The sequence below is a fragment of the Loxodonta africana genome, chromosome 2, assembly GCF_030014295.1.
Source record: "Loxodonta africana isolate mLoxAfr1 chromosome 2, mLoxAfr1.hap2, whole genome shotgun sequence".
Lineage (NCBI taxonomy): Eukaryota > Metazoa > Chordata > Mammalia > Proboscidea > Elephantidae > Loxodonta > Loxodonta africana.
This window is the reverse complement of record NC_087343.1, coordinates 72,230,933-72,255,314: the sequence shown is the minus strand read 5'-3', so window position 1 is coordinate 72,255,314 and position 24,382 is coordinate 72,230,933. Positions and strand designations below refer to the sequence as shown.

The 24,382-nt window shown below is 39.9% G+C and overlaps 1 long non-coding RNA gene across 1 annotated transcript; it reads right to left on the bottom strand.

Moving 5' to 3' along the window:
• Nucleotides 1–1,150: 1,150 nt before the first annotated feature.
• LOC111749975 (uncharacterized) lies at nucleotides 1,151–23,379 on the bottom strand. The gene is made up of 5 exons (XR_002785139.2): nucleotides 23,024–23,379; nucleotides 19,864–20,120; nucleotides 6,719–6,910; nucleotides 2,521–2,694; nucleotides 1,151–1,381 (listed from the first exon to the last, which is right to left on the bottom strand). It is a non-coding gene; the product is annotated as an uncharacterized LOC111749975 (long non-coding RNA).
• Nucleotides 23,380–24,382: the final 1,003 nt, after the last annotated feature.

The window sequence follows — 24,382 nt, the reverse complement described above, 5'->3', positions numbered from 1 at the left end:
AAAGTCCATTGGAAACACAACAGCTAGGAAGAATCAAGAAAAGCATGGGGTTGGGGCCCTAGGTTTCAGTCCACAAGAGGAATGAATTTAACCCATTCTGTTGGCAGCTCTACAAGGTGACTATGTTGGGGGTCTGGAAAGATCATAATAGAAACATTGGCAGAGCTACAAACCTGAGTGCTCCCATGCATATCTGAGTGTTGCTTCTGACTCGGCATGTGTGAAGGGCTTTGCCAACACTTCTACATTGAGTGCAGCCTTTTCTGCACTCCCTAGCTTCATGCCCTGACAACAGGAGGCATTAATTTGTGTTTTTAATTCAGCAAATCATCCATGAACTGAATCCACATTCTCATCCCAGTCCATACTGACTGCTGTCCCTGTCTCTTCTGAGCAACCCACGTTGTAGCAGTTAGAAAATGTTCTTGAGAGTAAGTTGAAGCAAGATCACACTGTATTTCACACTATTTTAGCCTTGTCCTCAGCCTCAAATGAATGGACTACAGCATGTTTGCAGTGGGGTGTCAGCAAATCCCACCACTCCAAAATGGGAAAGCCAAAACTCGATCCTAAATCTGTCTCTACGTATTTATTTGTCCAAATATTTGAGCATCAACCATTTGTCAGTACTACTGTAGGTGCTGGGATTCAGCAATGAGTAAGAAGAGCACACTGACATCACAGAGCATATGTTCTAGTGAATGACTCCGAAGTAGAGGCTGTTCATAGCACTATCCCATCTCTCTGATTCTGTAACCCAGGGCTTGAGTGGGTTAGATACCCTTTCGTACTTAATTGAATTAGAAATTGCTACCATTTCTGCTCCTGGAGTTGCCTAAGTTTGGAAGAAAAACATTGGGGGGTATGAGACATAGCTTTTCAGCTGTGACTCTCAGTATGGATTGACTGTTCCCTGTGAAGGAATATTCATTGTAAGCCACTCGCTGGAGGTGGTGTCACGTTTGCCCTATTGGCTACTCCAAGGAATCTCTCCCTGAGGTTTGGGCACTAGAATAAGTGAAGCTCTCAGAAACTCCCTGCACAGGCTTTGCTATACTTTTTACAAAAAACTTCTCGTCTATCTAAATGACACACTGTCTTAGTTATCTGGTGCTGCTATAGCAGAAATAACACAATTGGATGGCTTTAACAAAGAAGTTTATTCTCTCACAGTCTCGTAGGCTAGAAGTCCGAGTTCAGGGTGCCGGCTCCAGAGGAAGGCTCTCTCTGTTGGCTCTGGAGGAAGGTCCTTATTATCAGTCATTCCTTGGTCTGGGAGCATTTCAGCTCAGGAACCTCAGGTCCAAAGGATGCGTTGTGCTCCTGGCACTGCTTTCTTGGTGGTTTGAGGTTCCCATGTCTCTGTGCTCGCTTCTGTCTTCTATATCTCAAAAGAGATTGGCTTAAGACACTATCTAATCTTGTAAATCTCATCAATATAACAACCACTAATCTATTAAATCTCATCAATATAACAACCACTAATCTATTTTATAACATTATTTATTTGTTTTGCTTTGTCAGATGGTGATAAGAGTTATGGAGAAAATCAATCATGGTAGGAAGGCAGGAAGTGATGGGATGGAGTAGGTGTAATTTTAACTAGGAGGATCAGGAAGACCCTGAGAGCATGCCTGGAATGTTCATTGACTAGCAAGGAGACCAGTATGGCTGGAGTGGAGTAGGTAGGGTGGTAAGAGACTTGATCAAAGAGGAAATGCATAGAGGTGGGAAGCAAATCGCAGGGAGTGTTGCAGACCACTGTAAGGATTTTGGCTTATGTTTCAAGTGATAGGGAAGCCACTGGAGGGTCATAAGCAAAAGAAGAATGCAATCTCTTTTAAATCTCATTTAAAAGGGTCACACTGACTGCTGTGTTGAAAATAGACTGTAGGGCAAGAGTGGGGGGTGGGCAGTAAGAGAAGACAGTGGCTTGGACCAGGATGATAGAGGTATATGCCATAAGAAGTGGTTAGCTTCCAGATATATTTTGGAGAGACAGCCAATAGGATTTTTTGATGGTTTATATGTGGAGAATGAGAGAAAGGGAGGAATCAAGAATGCTTCAAAAGTTCTATAGCCTGAGCAACTGGAAAGACAGATTTTTACTAAGGTTGAGAGAAGACAAGCTGATGGAAGACAGAGGGTTGGTGATTAGATCAGTCTATTTGGACATGTTATAATTAAAAAGTCTATTAGACACCAAGAGGAAATGTCAAGGAGGTCCTTACATGTAAGTCTGGAGTTTGGGGGAGAGATTGGCCTGAAGATATAACTTTGGGAGTTACCAGCTCCCAGAAGGCACTTGAGGCAGGAAAAGATAACTCATTAAGTGAATGTAGATAGAAATAAGCTCTAGGCCCTTAAAAGTTTGGAGTTAGGGAAGATGCAGAGGGACTAGCAAAGGACACAAAGAAAGAGCAACCGAAGAATATTAGTTCAATACATATTATGGAAACACTCAGAAATTTTAAATGATGTATCGCAAGTGTACAACTATACAACTTTAGTTGAGCTTACTTTCCAGGACCTCCTGTCTGTTGCTTCTTAACCATCTCTGTGTAGCCTTCTCTTGTGGCCTTCTAAGTTAAGGCTTTGGCTTTGAAAGGCAGTGTTGAGTTATATGTGAAGGGTGACCCACTGAGCCAGTCTGCTCTTCCTTTACATGCCAAGACCCGCATGACTTACTTCTCCCTAGGGAGTAGAAGAATCATTACCACAAGCTACCCTTTTTTTTTTTTTTAATCACAGCCCTTAGCCAGCACAGCAGACCAGTCTGAAAGAGCGCCTGTGTCTGTGAATGTTTTTGCTTTATCAAAAGAAACATGCAATTATCTTAAAAATGTAAATTTTCATCTTTAAAATAAGCTGGAATAGTCGAACCTCCTTAAACCCAAAGTTCTTTTACAAGGACAGCTTATTCAATTACCTTTTTAAGCTTTTGAAATCTCTGACTCATTTGAGCAAGTGGGGAAAAACAGGCAAAACATCAGTATCTTGCTGGAAAAATAGTGTGGTTAATGGCACTGAAACAAAAATAATGCTATGGTAAAGGCATTGTATCCCCCAAATCAAGTGCAAGCCTCGTCTTTTTCTTAAGAGATTTACATTGGAACTTCATGTGCTGTGAATGTTTGCAAACTACATTGTGGCCTTGGACAAGTTCATCTCTCTGAATGTTAGTTACCTTCAGAGTAAAATAGAGATAGCTATACTTACACAACAATACCCGTGGGAGAAGTATCTAGCACAGTGCCTGATACTCAATAAACTCTTTTCCCTTGCCCTTAAAACAAATACAGTCATGCATAGTTTGTGTGTGTGTGTGTGTGTGTGTGTGTGTGTGTGTGTGTGTGAAAAGGAAAGTTTAAAAGCAATGTAGGTAAGTCAACGGCATGGTATCAGGAGTTGAGAGAGTGCCACCTAATGGTTTCCTTTTTCTCTTTAAAATGTACAGTAATCTGAGCAGAAAAGAGGAAGTCATGGAGTCAAACGTTTAAGGGTAGAGGGTGCTTAAGATAGGCAGTGGGAGGAAGGAAGAGAGATGATTAAGGGACATAGAGTGGGAAAAGATTCTCAAGTAACTTTGAGGACTCAGTTGTGGCTGGGGGCCATAAAAATATAAATCTGCCTAGGTATGTGGTATTTTTCTAGAATTACTCAAGAGAACAGATGCAGATACAGAGAAAGTAGACAATGAGATTAATCTAGGTTTTGGGGTGTCCCCAAGTAATTTTACTTAATATAGAAGGAAAATGAAGCCACAAGAATTGAGAATATCATCAAGAGATTGGCTAAAGAGAACAAATATGGAGGCTAATCTTCCCTTTCAGTGCCCTTTCTTCCTCTGCTCTTAACTGGGCCAAGTTTGAAACATTTCTGATTCTCTTTTCCTCCTGCTTTGAAGCATCTCCAGGTATGCAAGAAAATAGTATATAAGTTTCCATAATCATGATTAATGAGGCTTGGTTTAAATGCTATCCCACAAAAGTTGTTAGGTAAAGAGCTTGTGGTGTAATGACAGCAAAGAGGGTTGGTTCACATCAGCTCTCCAGAGAGGAAAGAATGCCTTAGCAGCCTACCTACCACCAGCCAGCTGAGTGCATCTTTTGTGTCTAGGTTTCTGTCATAGAAAGTTCTGGAAGAGTTGTGATGAGATGTAGAGAGGTATATGAATGTCGGCAAATAAATCTACCTATTTGTTGAAAACTTGAAATCGCAAGGTTGGTGGTTATTACTGAAATTGGACTCTTCATAATGTCATTGATGTTTGGGCATAAAATATTCACTGTCACCATCCCTCAAGCAGTATTAGTCATGTTTTCACTTCTATGGTTATTTTAATTTAATCCCAAATGACTTAGTTTAACACACCAGTGTAGCTTCCAAAAAGTGATGGGTAACAATAATTTTCTAAAACACCAAAAAAAAAAAAAGAAAACCTTGACTCGACATCACTAAACTATAGCTCTGAAATGGTGTCTCTACTTTCATTTGAAATAACATTCTTAAAACAGGGCTACATTGACTTTACCTATTAACACTGAATCAAAGATATTTTGAAGGTTTTAAATTAAAGTAAATCTATACTTTTCAGCACACAGAAGATCAGGGAGATTAAAATTCATTAGTTAGAAGACTGTAGTCATCTTCTTTTTTCAGGAGTCAAATTGCAGCCTAAATTCCCAGTTTACAGTCTTTGAAGCTAAACTTAATCCTGAGATCCTCCCTCAGTTGTTTTCTTCTTTGTTCAATATGATGTTTTAAAGCAAATATCCATTTGAAATGCCAAATTTTGATATGTCAAAAAATAGGAAATAAAAATTCATTTAATGTAAAGTGGTTAATAAATTCACACCCTGTAATATATATCAGTATCTTAAGCTCTTGATATCTCCCAAGACATGATAAAAGTACAATCAAATTCTATTTGCAGACCTGTGGCAGAGTAATTTAGAGTTTGGATATTGATGCCTATGACAAAAATATATTCTTCTCTAATATTTTTATCATGCAGAGCAAGCACATGTTATAGTAAAAGATCTTATGATTTTATGTACAATTAGTGCTTTTGAAGGGATTATCATTTATATCTGGATAAACTGTATGAATTGTAAATTCTCTATTTATACCTAAGAGATCATGCAATATGGTAACATTAATTTGTTTTATTGATAAGATTGTGACTTTCTTGAAAGCAGGATTTATATTCTATTTGTCTTTATGTACTTATACTTAGTACAGGCCGCAGCATAGGGTCACTGTTCAGTGTTTAATGAATAGAATAAATGAATATAATCTTGAAAAAAATGCATACATGTACATATATCAAATACGCTATAGATTATGTTCTTGAAAGCCTAAAAAGAAAACTATCACAAGGGAGCTTTCAGGAACAGAGAGGAAAGTAGAGGTTACAAAAGTTCTTAACAGTGAAGACTCATCCACACTGCTGACCTCCGCATTAGCCGGGACTACAAAATAATAGCACAAGTTCATGCATTTTCACACCTCAAAAAAGGCTAGCTCTTTATGTCAGGCTGCTGTGCACAATCATAGGAAAGAAACCAAAGGGGGTGACCAGTTGCTAAAGAAGCATCCTCCAGAACATCGATGATTTTCCACCAATGCATTCACTCAGCAGAGCCGTACAGCACAAATTCAATCAGACCTTCCTTTAGAAATTATGCATCCCAATGGCAGACTCTGCTCCTGAAGGACCAGATTGCTCCAAGGCATCGAAGGGAGGTGGAGCTTTGGACTAAATAACTGGCTCCCTTTTCCTCCACTGGCTACAATTACCCTTCACTACCATCTGAGGGCTATTTACTAGTCTGTATAAAAGGAGTTAAATTTTGTGCTAACAGATTGGAAATACGTCCACATAACAGGATTTGCTCTCCCCACTGGCACTCATAATGGCAGCCTAGAAAAAAAAAAGCCAAGAATTAAAAGCACATTGCATCTACTTGGTTGCATCCCCAGGTGGGCCCAGCTCTGACAGGGTTAAGGCATTATTGACCTGCACTTTCTGATTTGACTAAATAGGAAGAAGACTTTTAAGAAGTATTAAATTTATTTTTAAAAGAAAGTTGAAAGACTGGCCTTCTACACAGTGCAGCGCCTGTGCAAATGATAGAGATTGCCTTATGACAGTCATGCACAAAGATGGGTGCTGTTTTGTCAAGGTATCCCTTCTGGAACGCCTCTAGTTTCCTTTCTGCAGTTTTGTCATTAGTGCTCAGAATAAGCTAGTACTCTCACAAGCTAACCTCCAACAATTTTCTTTCTTCTGCCAGGCTTAAGACATTTGAGAAGCAAACAAGAAAAAAAGATAAGGAAAAGACTGAGGCAATGACACGAAATTAGAGAGTAAGCAAAACAAGATGGTAGTATCGACGTGACATCTTTCTTCTGGAGTTTGAGGCAAAATTATACGAAGTGACCTAAATGACCTAAATTCCCAAGTATACTCGTAGCATATTACTCGTAGCATAAGCATTCAGTGCTGCATAAAAGTGAAGATACAACTACCTGATATTTTATTCAATGCTTTAAGCTCCAACTTCTACATCTGCAAAATGGGGATAATGTATACCTTGTGGGAAAGCCATGAAGATTAAATGAAATCACACAATGATATGCTTGGCATAGTACCTGGTAAAAGCCTTCAATCAATAATGACCCTAATTTAGATTAAATAAACTTAGAATCTTACCTTTAGACTGTAAGATAAACTGTCAAATTTTCTTGATCCATGAAGTAGAAAACTACCCATCACATCAGCCTTCATTTCTGGAAAAATAAAATGTCTTGGGCGTTGATTTATAGCAGATATCAGAGGGGTCTGGTTTTCATTAAACAGCACAAATGACCGAATTATCCTCAATTAGATGGGGTCATAAAATACCTGTAAGATGCAAGAGTCAGCATTGTCCACCTCCTTCACAGGCATCGCCCCAGACCACAAGTGGAATCTATACCATAGGCAAGGCCACCCAGTGTAGCAGACCCTGTCAGTGCCTCACTCACATCCCCTCAGCACTAACAAGCTAGTAAGTTGTATTGCTTCCAACTGCAAGCACTTGTGGCTTTTTGCCTGAGTGCTTTCTTTGGCCCACTGAACAGGAAGGTGGAGCAGGCAGAGTGCCAAGGTGCTAATATCACCTGAAGCAGCCTTCAATTAGTGACTTGTAGCAGTTGGTGAACCTCTAGCTCCTCAGGTGGATATTCCCCACAGAATTAAGCCCCAGCTGCCCACATCAGTAACCTGCCCCAAAATGCCCCCACTGGCTTCCTTCCCCTCATCTCTCACTGCCCCACTTTCCTACCAGTATTTCCTGAGACCACTTCCGGATAGACTACTTGCACTCAATTCCTTGTCTTCAGGGTATCCTTCTGGAAACACTCAACCTAAGATACCCCAAAAGTTTCTTCCTTGAGGATCCACAAAGAGTTCTCACAGCTTCTAATCACAGAGCTCCTATCCTACCCCAATTCATCATGGCATTATACCAATTTCTATATTCATTTGTGGATTTCCAAATGAGGGACACCATATACAGCTTCTAAAACAACTTCTACCCTGTGAGAAATAACACAGTTAACACTTCTTCAGAGTATACCTTGTACCAAGTTTCATATTAATCAACTCTTATGTACTATCTCTCACCACCACAATAAAGTAGTTATCAAGTTTCCAAAGAGCAGCTGCACCACTGCACCACAAGGACTTCTATCCTCACTTGTTCTTGTTGTTGTTAGGTGCCGTCAAGTTGGCTCCGACTCACAGCTATCCTATATACAATAGAATGAAACACTGCCCATTCCTATGCCATCCTCATGATCTTTGTTATCCTTGAGCCCCCTGTTGCAGTCACTGTGTCAATTCATCTCGTCGAGGGTCTTCGTCTTTTTTGATGACACTGTACCAAGCATGATGTCCTTCTCCAGGTACTGGTCCCTTCTGATAACATGTCCAAAATATGTGAGATGAAGTCTCACCATCCTCACTTCTAAGACGTATTCTGGCTGTACTTCTTCCAAGACAGATTTCTTCTTTCTTTTGTCAGTCCATAGTATATTCAACATTCTTCACCAATACCATAACTCAAAGGTGTCAATTCTTCTTTAGTCTTTCTTATTCATTGTCCAGCTTTCATATGCATATGAGGCAACTGAAAACACCATGGCTTCAGTCAGGTACACCTTAGTCCTTAAAGGGACATCTTTACTTAAAAAAAATAATAATTAATACATGTAAAATAACATATAAAGAGAAGAACATGCTAAGCATTTCTCAAGCTAAAAGAACTGAAGAAAAAAATTCAAGCCTCAAGTTGCAATACTGAAGGATTCTATGGGAAAAATACTGAAGTATGCAGGAAGCACCAAAAGAAAATGGAAAGAATATACAGAGTCACTGCACCAAAAAGAATTGGTCGATGCTCATTGATTTCAGGAAGCAACGTATGATCAAGAACAAATGGTACTGAAGGAAGAAGTCCAAGCTGCACTGACGATATTGGTGAAAAACAAGGCTCCAGGAATTGACAGAATACCACCTGAGTTGTTTCAATAAACAGATGCAACACTGGAAGCGCTCACTCATCTGTGCCAAGAAATTTAGAAGAGTGCTACCTGGCCAATCGACTGGAAGAGATCCATATTTGTGCCTGTTCCAAAGAAAGGTGATCCAACAGAATGTGAAAATTATCAAACGATATAATTAATGCAACACAAGTAAATTTTTGATGAAAATATTTCAAAATCAGTTGCAGCAATACATCAATAGGGAAGTGGCAGAAATTCAAGCTGGATTCAGAAGAGGATGTGGAACCAGGGATATCATTGTTGATGTCAAATTGGATCTTGACTGAAAACACAGAATACCAGAAAGATGTTTACCTATGCTTTATTGACTACAAAGACATTCAACTGTACAGACTGTGCAGATCATAGCAAATTATGGATAACATTGCAAAGAACGGAAATTCCAGAACACTTAATTGTGCTTATGCTGAACCTGTACACAGACCAACAGGCAGTCATTTGAACAAAACAAGGCAGTAATTTGAACAGAACAAGGGGATACTGCATGGTTTAAAATCAGGAAAGGTGTACATCAGGGTTGTGTCCTTTCATCATACTTTTTCAATTTGTTTGCTGAGCAAATAATCTGAGAAGCTGGACTACACAAAGAACAAAGCATCAGGGTTGGAGGAAGACTCATTAACAACCTGTGATATTCAGATGACACAGCCTTGCCTGCTGAAAGCAAAGAGGCCTTGAGCACTTACTGATGAAGATCAAAGACTGCAGCCTTCAGTATAGATGACACCTCAATATAAAGAAAACAAATATCCTCATAACTGGACCAATAAGTAGCATCATGACAGAGAAAAGATTGAAGCTGTCAAGGATTTCATTTTACTAGGATCATTAATCAGTCCCCTAGAAGAAGCAGTCAAGAAATCAAAGGACATATTGTATCAGGTAAACCAGCTGCAAAAGACTTCTTTAAAGTGTTAAAAAGAAAAGATGTCACCTTGAAGACTATGGTGCCCCTGACCCAAGCCATGGTATTTTCCATCACCTCATATGCATGTGTAAGCTGTACAATGAATAAGGAAGACCAAAGAAGAATTGACGCCTCTGAATTATGGTGTTGGCAAAAAAAAAATTGAATATACCATGGACTGCCAGAAGAATGAATAAATCTGTCTTGGAAGAAGTACAACCCAGAATGCTTCTTAGAAGCAAGGATGGCGAGACTGCATCTTACCTACTTTGAACATGTTATCAGGGGAGATCAGTTCCTGGAGAAGGACATCATGCTAAGCAGAGCATCAGTGAAAACAGGGAAGACCGTCAATGAGATGAACTGACACAGTGGCTGTAACAAAGGACTCAAACATAGCAGTGGTTGTGAGGATGGTGCAGGACCAGGCAGTGTTTTGTTCTTTTGTACATAGGGTCGCTTTGAGTTGGAACCGACTCAATGGCACCTAACATCAACAACTATATATATATATACACACACACACATATGTCTATATACATATAAGTATATATGTAGAGAAAGAGAGAGAGCAATCATGTATCAGGTGACTTACATGTTTGGACTTCCTGGAATATTTTATAACTTTTTCCTTCTTTCACATTAATAACTTACAGATTGGCCTACCTTACCACAATCGTCAATCATTTTCAATATCTAGTTTAATAACTGAAACCCCGGTGGCTTAGTGGTTAAGTGCTACAGCTGCTAACCAAGAGGTCGGCAGTTCAAATCCACCAGGCACCCCTTGGAAACTCTATGGGGCAGCTCTACTCTGACCTATAGGGTCGCTATGAGTCGGAATCGACTTGACAGCAGTGGGTTTAGTTTGATAACAAGAGGTATGCCAGAGACTGACTCTTGTGCCATTACATCATTTTCTACATCTTTCCTCTGACAACAGAATTCCTTGAGTTTTAACTGAACACATGGCCACCAGCTAGAGATTTTCTCTCCTGACTTCTCTTGCAATGAGATGTGGCCATGTGAGTAAATTCTGGCCAAAAGGATGTGAATAGAAGAGCAATTTCCTCAGAAAGGTGCTTTCCCTCCACATATTCCCTCCTCCTTCCTTTGGGAGGGAATACAGATGTAGGGGGTCATGGAGCATTAACATTGACCAGGAACACAAAGGCCATACTTCTAAAGGGTGACAAGGAATGATAGAAGGAGTCTGGGTCCCTGACCCACCCCCTCCATGGACCTGTCCCATTCCTCTGATCACATACCAGCACACATTGTTACATGAGAAACAGATAAACTTTTATTTAGTTTCAACCACTGATATTTGCCCTCTTTTAAGGCAGCCAAATCCAAATTCTAACCAATACAAAAGGAGAGAACAAAAAGCAAGAACTGAGAAGAAAGTGAGCAGGAAAATAGTATAGGACAATAAAGGGGGGAGACACTGGGAAGTAGAGCAAGACTTAGAAGGGTTTGAGTTATACTTTATTTGTTTGCTTGTTTTAAAGTTTCCAGAAGCACAAAGAAAGAGGAGGAAATCAAAGGCAGAGAAGAAAAGAAAAGCAATAATGTTCTCTTTTATCTTGCCCCTTGGGAGGTTGTGGGTGGCAGGAACACAGAAGGAGAAAGGAAACCCCAGCTGTTATCAGAGCCCATAAAAAGTTCAAACTCAACCTTCTACTGGGGAGCAAAAGATGTCATTGACGCAAAAGCAGAGGGGGTTCTTGGGATTAACTAGGTATCCACAGAGGCCTTTGCCTGTTCAAGGACCTCAGTAAACCCTGGGCCTTCTTCTTAATAAAACAGAGTAAACCTACTCATGTTAAAGGGAGGATACAAGCCAATCACTAAATTGACCATGTTCCACTTTCCTCGCGTGTATGATCATCATACGCTGCAAATGTGTGCAAATTTCTAGTTGCTTTTTAAAGGGACACGTTTTAAGAGATTTCATTTTCAGTCCACTGAACAAGACCCTGTCAATTATTTTCTTAAAAACAAGTGAAATTACTCTGAATTAATAAATATTTTTGAAATCACATGTTTATCATTCTTCGATGCAGTGCATGACCACAGCCTAAACTTCTGTCACTGAGCATCAGTGACTGACTTTCAGAACCTGGCAAAACCCCAATCACACATGAGTCCCACACAACGTTGTTGAAGCTGCCTGTCAAATCCTGGTAGCTAAGCCGCACTTTGCTGGTACAGTGGCTGTTGATATGCCACGTCATAAGCAACACTCAGATCAACTGGAGAAGTGAGTCAGCCATGGTCGGTGAGTAACGATGAGAAAGAAGCACAACAGCAGACAATTTCAATCAGGATATACCAAAAGTTAAAAGCCAGCAACTCTGGGAGAATTTGGATAAGAGTGTGCAATCCAGATTCAACATTTCTTTAGCTGTCATGAGTCATTTTGTTTTTAAAACCACGTTGTCGGAGAACACATTTTGCAGAATTTCTAGAATTTCAGTCTCTGGGGAATTTTCTTCCCTCAACAATTTCTGAATATCTCTGGAGACACTTCCATGTCACACAAATCCATCCTCGCTGTCACCTGCCACCTCAATCAGCCATCTTCCTTTCTAGTAGATAATTTCTTGCCCACTCAGAACTAGTTGTCCTGGCTATTGTCTTCTTCCCTGACCTACTTGTCTCTGAGCAATAACACCTTAAAGAATGGCTGAGAACTAACTCCAAGTGGATCAAAGACCTAAACATAAAGACTAAAACGATAAAAATCATGGAAGAAAAAATAGGATCTACCCTAGGAGCCCTAATACAGGGCATAAACAGAATACAAAACATTACCAAAAATGATGAAGAGAAACCCGATAACTGGGAGCTCCTAAAAATCAAACACCTATGCTCATCTAAAGACTTCACCAAAAGAGTAAAAAGACCACCTACAGACTGGGAAAGAATATTCAGCTATGACATCTCAGACCAGCGCCTGATCTCTAAAATCTACATGATTCTGTCAAAACTCAACCACAAAAAGACAAACAACCCAATCAAGAAGTGGGCAAAGGATATGAACACACATTTCACTAAGGAAGATATTCAGGCAGCCAACAGATACATGAGAAAATGCTCTCGATCATTAGTCATTAGAGAAATGCAAATTAAAACTACGATGAGATTCCATCTGACACCAACTAGACTGGCATTAATTCAAAAATCACAAAATAATAAATGTTGGAGAGGCTGCGGAGAGACTGGAACTCTCATACACTGCTGGTGGGATTGTAAAATGGTACAACCACTTTGGAAATCTATCTGGCGTTATCTTAAACAGTTAGAAATAGAACTACCATACAACCCAGAAATCCCACTCCTCGGAATATACCCTAAAAATACAAGACCCTTCACACAAACAGATATATGCACACCCATGTTTATTGCAGCTCTGTTTACAATAGCAAAAAGCTGGAAGCAACCAAGATGTCCATCAACGGACGAATGGGTAAATAAATTGTGGTATATTCACACAATGGAATACTACGCATCGATAAAGAACAGTGACCAATCTCTGAAACATTTCATAACATGGAGGAATCTGGAAGGCATTATGCTGAGCGAAATGAGTCAGTTGCAAAAGGACAAATATTGTATAAGACCACTATTATAAGATCTTGAGAAATAGAAAAAACGGAAAAGAACACATACTTTTGTGGTTACAAAGGGGGGAGGGAGGGAGGGAGGGAGGGAGAGGGCTTTTTATTGATCAATCTGTAGATGGGAACTGCTTTGGGTGAAGGGAAAGACAACACTCAAAACAAGGAAGGTCAGCCTAATTGGACAGGATTAAAAGTAAAGAGGTTTCCGAGATAAAATGAAAGCTTCAAAGGATAGCGAAGCAGGGGCTGGGGTCTGGGGAACTTGGTTTGAGAGGACTTCTAAATCAATGGGCAAAACAATTCTATTATGAAAACACTCTGCATCCCACTTTGAATTGTGGCACCTGGGGTCCTAAATGCCAACAAGCAGCCATCTAAAATACATTAATTGGTCTCAACCCACCGGGAGCAAAGGCAAAGGAAGAACACCAAGGTCACACGACAACTAAGAACCCAAGAGACAGAAAGGGCCACTTGAACCAGAGACCTACAATATCCTGAGACCAGAAGAACAAGTTGGTGCCCGGCCACAATCGATGTCTGCCCTGTCAGGGAACACAACAGACAACTCCTGAGGGAGCGGGAGACCAATGGGATGCAGACCCCAAATTCTCATTAAAAGACCACACCTAATGGTATGATTGCGACTAGAAGAATCCCAGAGACAATGCTCCCCAGAACTTCTGATGGCACAGGACAGGAACCATCCCCGAAGACAAATCATCAGGCATGAAAAGGACTGGTCAGTGGGGGGGAGAGAGATACTGATGAAGAGTGAGCTAATTAAATCAGGTGGACACGGGAGAGTGTGTTGGCAACTCTTGACTGGAGGGGGGATGGGAAGATAGAGAGAGAGGGAAGAAGGTAAAATTGGCACGAAACGAGAGACTGTAAGGGCTGACTCAATAGGGGGAGAGCAAGTGGGAGAAGGGAGTAAGATGTATGTAAACCTACATGTGACAGACTGATTGGAATGGTAAATGTTCACTTGAAGCTTAATAAAAATTTAAAAAAAAAAAAAAAAAGAATGGCTGAGGCTTGGATATAATGTCTACCAAAAGATAGGCTAGGAGATAATTAGGGGAATAACAATAAAGAAAGAAAACCCTGAAACAGGCTATTGGATATCACCCACCAAGGGTCCACAAATCAGGCCGCTTCTCAGGTGGTATGACCAGCTTGTATCTCAGCCTTCCCAGGCCTGCCAAAATGTTGTGGGGAGGAGGAAGGCAGAGGTTACTTTTCTCTAACTGGACTTCAGGAGTCCAGGAACCCTAAGCATCTCTCATGAGAACACAGTTTCCTCTTTGCCCTTGGTCTCTGTTTGGCCCTTCTGTTCAACATCACTTGGAGAGTTAACTCTGATCTCAAGAAAGGTGATTTCCATATCAACAGGCACAGCCTCTTGGCTCCTTATTGTCTTGAACCTGATTTTGTCTTTATCTTGCATAAACCAACTTATGGACTTCAGTTATCTACTGAAACCTGTAGCTAAACATAAATTGTCAGTAACTCAGAAAGAGCAATTATCTTCCCTGCCCTTCACTTTATTCTGATGACAGTTTCAGAAATATCTGGGCTCAATAAGGACTGGATTAAAACTATTGGAGAACACTGAGAGTATTACAGCACCCTCAGCCCATGTGTAATTCAAAATAAAAGTAACCCTAAACCATAAGTGTAAAGAATTGCAACTAAAAATTCTCATTTATCTCATGATGATGATTTTAGTGATTTTTAAAGTCAATTTTTACTTCAAATAACTTTTCAAGTTGTTCTCATTTTCTCTGGATCCTTCTTGGGTATCCCAAGCCCTCTCAGCTTACTAGGAAGTCCAAAACCAGGTCTAGTATCAGAGTCCCCAGTTAAACACAGGTAACTTAGTCCCCGATGCTTGCTCACATTATAGCTGCCTCTGCTTCTAAACCCCCCAACCTTCCTATAGCGGAACAGTGTTTTTTCCCTGATGCCTTCCTACTGGAGTATTAGCAAGCAAGGATGAGCTACTTTCTAGATTATTTAGAACAAAAGGTATCCCCTCCTTTTCTTTTTCCCTCTGTTATCTCTGGGGATTAAACCTGAAGATCAAAGGAAAACATGAACCTCATATGAGTCATTTATTCACATTGTTGAGCACATAATATTTGCTAGGTGCATTGCTAAACACTAAATGTATTGCATTGAGCAAGACAAGTAAGGTCCTTATTCTCATAGTTTAAATTCTAGTAGAAAAAACAAACAGTAAACAAGTAATGAACTAAATAATTATGATTACTTTACAGAAGGATCAATTTTATCAAAAGGGGGAGAAAATGAATTATGTGACAGAGAATGACCGGGGTAGAAGGTGGAGCAATATCACCTTTTAGGGTGAGATATTTCTAGGCTATTCACAGAGAGAGTATTGATACTTTTCACTAAAAACCACTTGCTTTTTTATTGAGTAGATTCTGATTCATACTGACCCCATGTGTATCAGAGTAGAACTGTACTCTACAGGGTTTCTAATGCTTGATTTTTCAGAAGTAGATTGTCAGGTCTTTATTCCAAGGCACCTCTGGGTGGACTTGAACCATCAACCTTTCAGGTAGCATCTGAGCATGTTAATTATTCATACCACCCAGCAACTCTACTATCCACTAACCCTCTCTCAAATCCCACCACATCTCTCCATGGAGTGTGCTCCCTTCCACTTTTATGTGTTCTTCTCATTCCAACCACAGAGATCTAGCCTCCTCTCTGGTATTTTTCTGGCTTCCTTGCTAGCCTCTTCCTAACCTCAATGCCCTGGAGCTCCACTGCAGGGCTGCCTCTCATATAGCTCTATTTTGATCCACAGAAGTGTTTCTTCCTTTACATGCTCATTGGTTTGAACATGCATCAAAACTTAAAAGAATGACTTTTTTTTTCCCCCATCCAGCTTTTACCTAGTGGCTGTTAGTATATTTCCTCACCAGGCTAAGAGAGCCAATCCAATTTGACTTAATTACAGCCAGAGCTCTGTAAACAGCCGCTAGTTACTGCCGTGCCCTGTGGTTTATGAAGAGAACACCACAAATGACAGGAAGCTGCTGGGGAAAATTAGTCTGAGCTGCTTTGGCGTGTTCACTTTTGAGTACAAATACTTCCATTCACCGATGGAGCATTTATGAAATCTGGGCTGTCAAGATGATATTCTAGAGCAGAGCAACAGAGGCCCATCATGGCCCAAGTGTTGTAATTATGAGGCCATCTCTGAGCAGAAGGCTGAGGACTAGAATTCAAGGAGCTCCACAGGAACCTAAGTCATCCAGATGTGTCCAAACAGCCTAAGTGTTGATTTCAATGCTACCCCTCCCCCAACCACCTACCCTGGCATTCGGAAATAAGTACAGACCAAAAAGCAAGAACTTGACTTCCTAAGGTAAAAATTTCCACCCAACAGTGCATGGTTTCACAAGATGAAAGATGCTACACGACTACCTGGTAGGATGAAAAATACAGCATGGGCACAGAGAAGAAGGGCAGAGTGACAGTAAAGCCCCACCTCCTATTCTCAGCAGAGACACATGCTCCCCAGCTAAGAACTTCACCACATGGATGGAGGAGCAACACAAAGGTTGTGCTTTGAAAGTGACAAGGAATGATCTGTACTTTAAACCCTGTTCCTCATGTGTGAATGTGGAGATCTTGTAAGAATGTAGGTTCTGATTCAGTAGATCTGGGTGGGACCCTAGATTTGTAACAAGCACCCAGTGATACCGAGGCTGCAGCTACCTAGAACCTAAAGGTAGGATCCAGTGTGAGGATGGACTGTTGGGGGAGGACATCGAGTTAGGAGGCTGTTTCCAGGGTCTAAGAGTCCGTGCAATATGCAATCCTCCATTTTACCTTTTTGCTTCTTGCAGCATATTCAAATTTGGGCAATGATAAACTTTATTGTATTGTCATTAGCTACTCTGGAAGAAGAACTGATGCTTTTGAATTATGGCATTGGTAAAGAATATTGAATATATCATGGACTGCCAGAAGAATGAAAGAGCCTGGCTTGGAAGAAGACATCCAGGGTGCTTCTAGAGTCAAGGATGGTGAGGCTTACTCTCATATACTTTGGACATGTTATCAGGAGGGACCAGTCCCTGCAGAAAGCCATCATGTTTGGCAAAGCGGAATGTCAGCGAAAAAGAGGAAGATCCTCCATGAGATGGATTGACACAGTGGCTGCAACAATGGGCTCAAACACAGCAGTGATTGAGAGAATGGTGCAGGACCAGGCTGTGTATAGTTCTGTTATACATAGGGTCGCTATGAGTCAGAACCAACTCAACAGCACCTAACAGCAACTGTGGAGTCTGTCCCTGACTCATGGAGACTGCTTGCACAATGGAAAGAAGCATTGTCCAGTCCTGTGCCATCCCCATGACTGGTTGCAGGTGGGACCAGTGTGTAATCCATAGTGTTTGCACTGGAAGATTTTTGGAAGTAGATTGCCAAGCCTTTCTTTCTAGTGCATCTTAGTCTGGAAGCTCTGTTGAAACCTGTTCAGAATCATAGCATCATGCAAGTCTCCCCGACAGATGGGTGGTAGCTGCTATTACATATTGGGTATATTTTATCATAATAAAAAATAATTTATTAATAATTTAATTGCGTATTTTAATTCTAAGTATTGAATTAAGATCATCTCAAAGATAAATATAGGTATTTTTAAGAGATGATAAATCAGTGTATCTCAAACTGGTCTGCATATCACAATCACCTGGAGCACTTTTAAAAACCCCAATGCCTGGACCTCAACCCAGAGCAGTTGAATCAGAATCTCTAGGCCTATGGCAGGGGAGGGACAGTTGAAAAGAGGTGGATATCAGCATGTTTTAAAACCTGCCCAGATGATTCTAAGTGTGGCCACAGTTGAGAGCCACATTATAAGCAGGGCTTCAACCTGGTTCATTTTGATTCAAACGTCTGCTGAGAATTTGCATTTCTACCCCAGATACCAAATCAGAATCTACCTTTCAACAAGAGCCCCAGGTGATTCTTATGTATAACTTCCTGGGAACTAGTTAGAAATACAAATTCTCAGCAGGGGGTTGAACTGGAATGAACTGTTTCAGAGGCCTGATTATAAGTAATCTGAGGCTCTGCTGAGAGGGGTGTCCTTTGCTTCTCACAGCACATCTATAATGTTCTGAGTTGGTTGTGCCACACCTCAAAAGATAAAGGTAGCAATGGCATTGACTCAGGAGCTCTGCTATAAACCGAACTGCCTCAGGAACACTGGGTCCTACTAGAGAGCCAACATTGGCCAACCTAGGGTTCATGTGGCTGGATGAGAAAGAAGGGAGAAAAGGGGATGGGAGAGAAAATGTAGACAAAACGGGCTGATCTGAAGAGAGAGAAAAGACCCACTTCCAGAAGCAAGCAAATGTTGTCTGTTCTGCACAGCTCTGTTTCATCTGACGTGCTTTCAAGTATTAGTCTACTTACTGTCTTTGCAATCCCAAATAACTCAGCCATAAAGCAATAGATTTGTGGAACATGCTAATCGGTTTCAAAGAGACTAAATGTTAAAAAAAGGAAAAAAGTTTAAATTATTTATGTGTTTATTAAATATACTTAAATATATTAATATAATATAAATATATTTATAAATATAAAATGTGTATGAGAATTTTGGAAAAACTAAATAACTTTTGGAGCCCTGGTGGCTCAGTGTTTGAGAGCTACGGCTGCTAACTAAAAGGTTGCCAGTTCGAATCCACCAGCCATTCCTTGGCAACCCTATGGGGCAGTTCTGCTCTGTCCTGTAAGGTTGCTATTAGTACTGTTTAGTGCTGACGTACCACCAACCCCATTCACATTGTGCAGGATCTTTATGAACCCAATGAGAAAGCCAACCAGAAACACATCACAGTGCATGGACTGACCTGTGCCTTTTATTTCCATACATTGGGGATGTAGTCCCCAATCCCTTCCCCTGCCCCCAAATAGCCTCCTGGCATATAAAACTGATGCTACATATCTGGTACTAAGGTCAACCCTGAAGAGGCGAAAAAGAAAAAAGAGAGACTAGAAAGATGAAATCCACGCATTTCTTTCTTCTATTCCCAATCATTTCAAATTCCACTTCTTACTCCCCTGGATGGATTTTCTTCTCCCAAATATCCTACTAATCAGGGCTTTGAACTGGTTCATTCTGATTCGAACCCCTGCTGAGAATTTGCATTTCCACCCCAGATATACTGAAGAAGAATCAACAGTTTAACAACATCCCAAGGTGATTCTTATGGATAGTAAATTCTGAGAACCTCTGCTCTACTAGCGGTTCTCACAATTGGTCCCTAACCAGCAGCATTAGAATCACCTGGGAACTTGTTAGAAATGCTATCTCTCAGCAGTGGTTCAAACCTGAAGGAACTGGGTTGAAACCCTGCTTCTAATGAATGTGTGGTCTATAGATCTGCAGCGTCACTATCACCTGGGAGCTTACTAGAACTGTAGAATCTCAAGCCCCTCCCAAAAAAAAAAGAATTTTTTTCCCAGACCTGTTAAATCAGAATCTTCATTTTAGCATGATTCCCAGGTAACTAAGTACGCACAGTAAAGTCTGAAAGAGCTTTCTACACGGACTTAAACTCAAGCTTTCCTGAACAGACACACGGTAAATACAAAAGCACTCAACAACCTGCATTTGCTCCACCACTCAGAGAATGCGAACTGGGATCAGTGGCTACTTACACTCCAGCCAGGCGACTGTAAGAGAGGGTGCCTGAGAATACATAACTGATTTACATTATCTGGCTGAAGCCAAGTGAAAGACAAGTCGTCTCTTTCTGTGAATTGATAGAAGTACGGACTTGAAGGAAGGCTGTTTCTTTCTTCAGATCATGTAGCTCAGCTCCACTTCTGATTAGCAATTTATTCCAGATGATTATTGACTGACACCACTTGCCTCCATTATTCATTCTGATCCCACCAGCAACAATTATCTTGCTCTGTAGAAGATGGAAATGTATAAGTCATTACACATGTTTGCATTTTCTGTGTATTTTTCTATACGTCTTGCCCACCTCTATAGACAGGACACTACATAAGGACCGTGATTACTTATTAACTCCTTACAATACCTAGAACAGCAGCACTCAGTGAAGGCATGATGGATGTTGCCAGGTGGTGCCAGGAATCATTCTTAACACTGTTCATCTCAATTCCCCATCTCATGAGCCAGAAACAAAATTGTTTTAAAGCCATGTTGGAACACCCTCAATTCAACAGCACTCAATGACTGCCTCTATGCACCGATTCTATGCTGGAAGTCAATCACACAAAGTATACACAGTCACCAGCTTAGCAGTTGTTTCCCAGCAGTTAATTCAAAGTCATTAATTGGCAACTTGAAGAACGTAATCAATGTCACTGAATTGTATATGTAGAAATTGTTGAGTTGCTGTATGTTTTGTTGTGTAAATTTTCACCACAATTAAAAAAAAAATCATTATTAGAATTTGGAGCGTATCATACCCAAAAATTTCTACCTTGGTAGATCTGTTTACAGGCCAGACCGCAAGAGTGGAAAGCAACACTCTTAAAATACTACTAATTAACTGGGACTATATTAAATCCAAATGAGTTTTTATACAACTTGATGTCAGTTCTTAAGGAAGGGTTTGAGTCAGAAAACTATTAGGAGGTAGGAATAGATAATACAGATTCCGAATTTTGTATAATTGTAAGGGATTTAAAGATGGTGTCTTGGTTATCTAGTGCTACTATAACAGAAATACCACAAACGGATGGCTTTAACAAAGAGACATTTATTCTCCCACAATCTAGGAGACTAGAAGTGCAAATTCAGGGTGCCAGCTCCAGAGGAAGGCCTTCTCTGCCAGCCCCGGGGGAAGCTCCTTGCCATCAATCTTTCTCTGGTCTAGGAGCTTCTCCGAGCAGGATCCTGGGTCCAGAGGACACACTCTTCTCCTGACACTGCTTTCTTGGTGGTACGAGGTCCCCTTGTCTCTCTTTTATGTCCCAAAAGAGATTGACTTATAACACAACCTAATCTTGTAAATTTGAGTCCTGCCTCATTAACATAAATGCCTTTAATCCTACCTCATTAACATCATAGAAGTAGGATTTAAAACACATAGGAAAATCACATCAGATGACAAAATGGTGGGAATCATGGCATAGCCATTTTGAAGGAACACAATTCAATCCATAAGAGATGGAAAGTATTACTTCTTCATGGTGTCTATTTTTTTATTAAACTTTTGATTTTCCTTTTTCTTGGAAAATATGACAGAAAAAGGTCCAACTGGTGAGAGAATTATGGGTAGGGAAAGCAAGTTGAAAAAATGGGTCAAGAAGAGGAGTTTCAGACTGGGCACCAGAGTAGTATCTCTGGTGCTGTGGAGGCAGAAGCAATAGCTTAAAGGAGCTGCAGTTCTTCCTTGAAGTGTATTGTGACATCTCAGTTGAGCTTCAGGTTTGGTAGAGGTGGACACTAGGCCTGTTTCTGTGAAACAGTTCATCAACATAAACATGGGGTGTCTGTGAGAAATATCCATGTAACTTGTAGGTCATCAGTATATAAAATGGTCTCTAACCTCCAGGAGTTAACAATCTCATTGAGAAAAAATTTACATGCATATACTGATAACTCCTGTTGTAAATTTAATTGTGTCCCGTAAAAAGATATGTGAAAGTCCTAACCCTTATACTTGTAAATATGATGCTGTGTGGAAATAAGGATTTTCTTTTGTTATATAAATGAGATATGCCAGAATAGGTGGGTTCTAAACCTGAATGGTGTTTTAATAAAGAGTAGAATAGAAACAGATACAGAGACAGAAGACAGATACCATATGAGGACCCACCCATAAGCAAAAAAATGCCAAGGATTGCCAGCAGACACCAGAAACTGGGAGAGAAATCCACAGAAGGAATCAGTATGACTGAGATTCTCATCTGTACTTTTAACCTCTTCAACTGTGAAAAGATTAATTCCTATTCTTTAAAAGCACACACTTGTGGTATTTTTTGTTAACCTAGGAAACTACAACAACTCTCAAGTTTTTATCTTTAGCCAGACACCTCCGCTGAACTCCTGAATCATGTATCAAATGCCAATTTAAGTTCTCTACTTGATTATTTAATAGGCATCTCAAAATTAACATACCTAAAAAATAATGTTTGACAATCCCCCAAAATTTGTACCTCCTACAAACCTCCCTATCTCAGTTCCTCAAGAAAAACCTTAGAATCACTCTTGATTCTTTTTTTCTCACACCAAACATCCAATTAGTAAATTCCCATAGTGCTTGCTTCAAAATACACACAGATTGAAATGAAAGAAACTAGTCACAAAGGACCACACATTTTATGATTCCATATATAGAAATGTCCAGTATAGACAAATCTATAATGACAGAAAATAGATTAGTGGTTGCCTAAAGATCTGGTGGGAGGATGGGGTGAGGGAGTTGAAGGTTGATGCCTAAGGGATGCAAGGTTTTTTTTTTGTTTTTCTTTTTCTTTTTGAGGTGATAAAAATGTTTTTAAATTTATCGTGGAGATGGTTGTCACAATTCTGTGAATATAGTAAAAATCACTGATTTGTACACTTTATTAAGTAAATTATATGGTATGAGAATGATATCTCAATAAAGCTATTACAAACATACTATGTCTACATAGGGAGAATCCTTCCTCTTCTCACCACTTGCACTATATAACCACACTGGCCCAAGCCACCCTCCACAAGCAGCCATAGTAACGCTTTGAAAATGTAAGTCAGATCGTATCACTTTTCTGCTCAAAACTTTCCAATGGCTCCCATCTCACTAGAATTAAAGCCAAAGTGGCCTACAAGGGCCCTTACAAACTGGCGCTCACTTACCACCCCAGCTTCATCTTCTCTGACCCACTTTCATTCACTCTGCTTTCGCCACTGGTTTCCCCCTGCTCCTCAAACACACCGGGCCTGCTCCTTCAAGGTCTTGCTGTTTCCTATGCCTTTTCTCCAAGATCCAAAGGCCATGCTCCTCACCTCCATCAAGTCTTTGCTCAAATATCTTTGCAGTGAAACCTTCCCTAATCGTCCAATTTAAACTGCAACTCACACCCTCACCCCATTTCCTGTTTTATTTTTATCTATAACACTTATCACTATCTAACAATGCATGTATTTTTCTTACTTTTTTTGTCTAGATTCCTTAAAATGAAAGCTTTGTAAGGAAAATATTTTTGTCTCTTTGTTTCCTATTATATTCTCTGTACCTAGAACATAGCCTAGCACAGTAGGTGTTTAATATATACTTGTTGAACAAATAAATTAAACAATTACAGGTAGTGTATGATAGAATATAATCAAATGTTAAACTGTATAAAATTGAAATATACATTATGTAAGATTTCAGTTGAAACCACTTTCAGATGAAATCACTTTGTTTTATTACCTTGATAAATTTTACTGTTTTTTTAGATAAGAAAGGTTGGAGATTCCAGTCTACCCAGAGACACCTCAAAAGAAAATCCTGGCAAACCACTTTTGAAAAATTTACTGCTGAAAACCCTGTAGAGCATAGTTCTACTCTGACACTCATGGGGTCACCATAAGTCAAAATCAACTGAGTGGTAACTGGCTTGGCTTTTTGGTTTAGGGTTACTTGAAATTCTAGAGTTACTCCCCAAGAGAGCTTTTGACTCAAATAAGCAATTGCAGATAAAAGACACAAAACAGTCTAACAAACATAGGAGAAAAGTATTTGATTAATTAATAATAAATTTATTTTATTAAATTGAATTGTTTTAAAAATATTTGATTAATGAATAATTTATGATTGATAACCATCAAAGTATACTTATTCTTGAGCGTTCCTCTCAGCATTGTTTTAATTATGTGTCTTATACAAATAGATTTTTAAATATGATATTTATACTTAGCCATTTAAGTGGAAAACCAAGCTAAATTCTCAGTTTAACAGCGTCTTAAAACAACCCAGAGATTTGGGCCAGGCAGACCACTAATCCAAAAGCCACTATTAACTTGGTGGCAGCATATCAGAACTGCATCCTAAAAGGAAAAGGGCAGCTACCTGTGGAAACCTAGCTACAAATGAGTAACAAGATCACATTTCTGGACAGGAGGTGTGTATAATCAAGAAAAACTTTGTGAAAGAATTAGGATTTCGTTTAATTGGAGGTCGGATAGGTGGAAAGAAGTGAGAATGGAATTTGTGGTGGATAGGGCATTCTA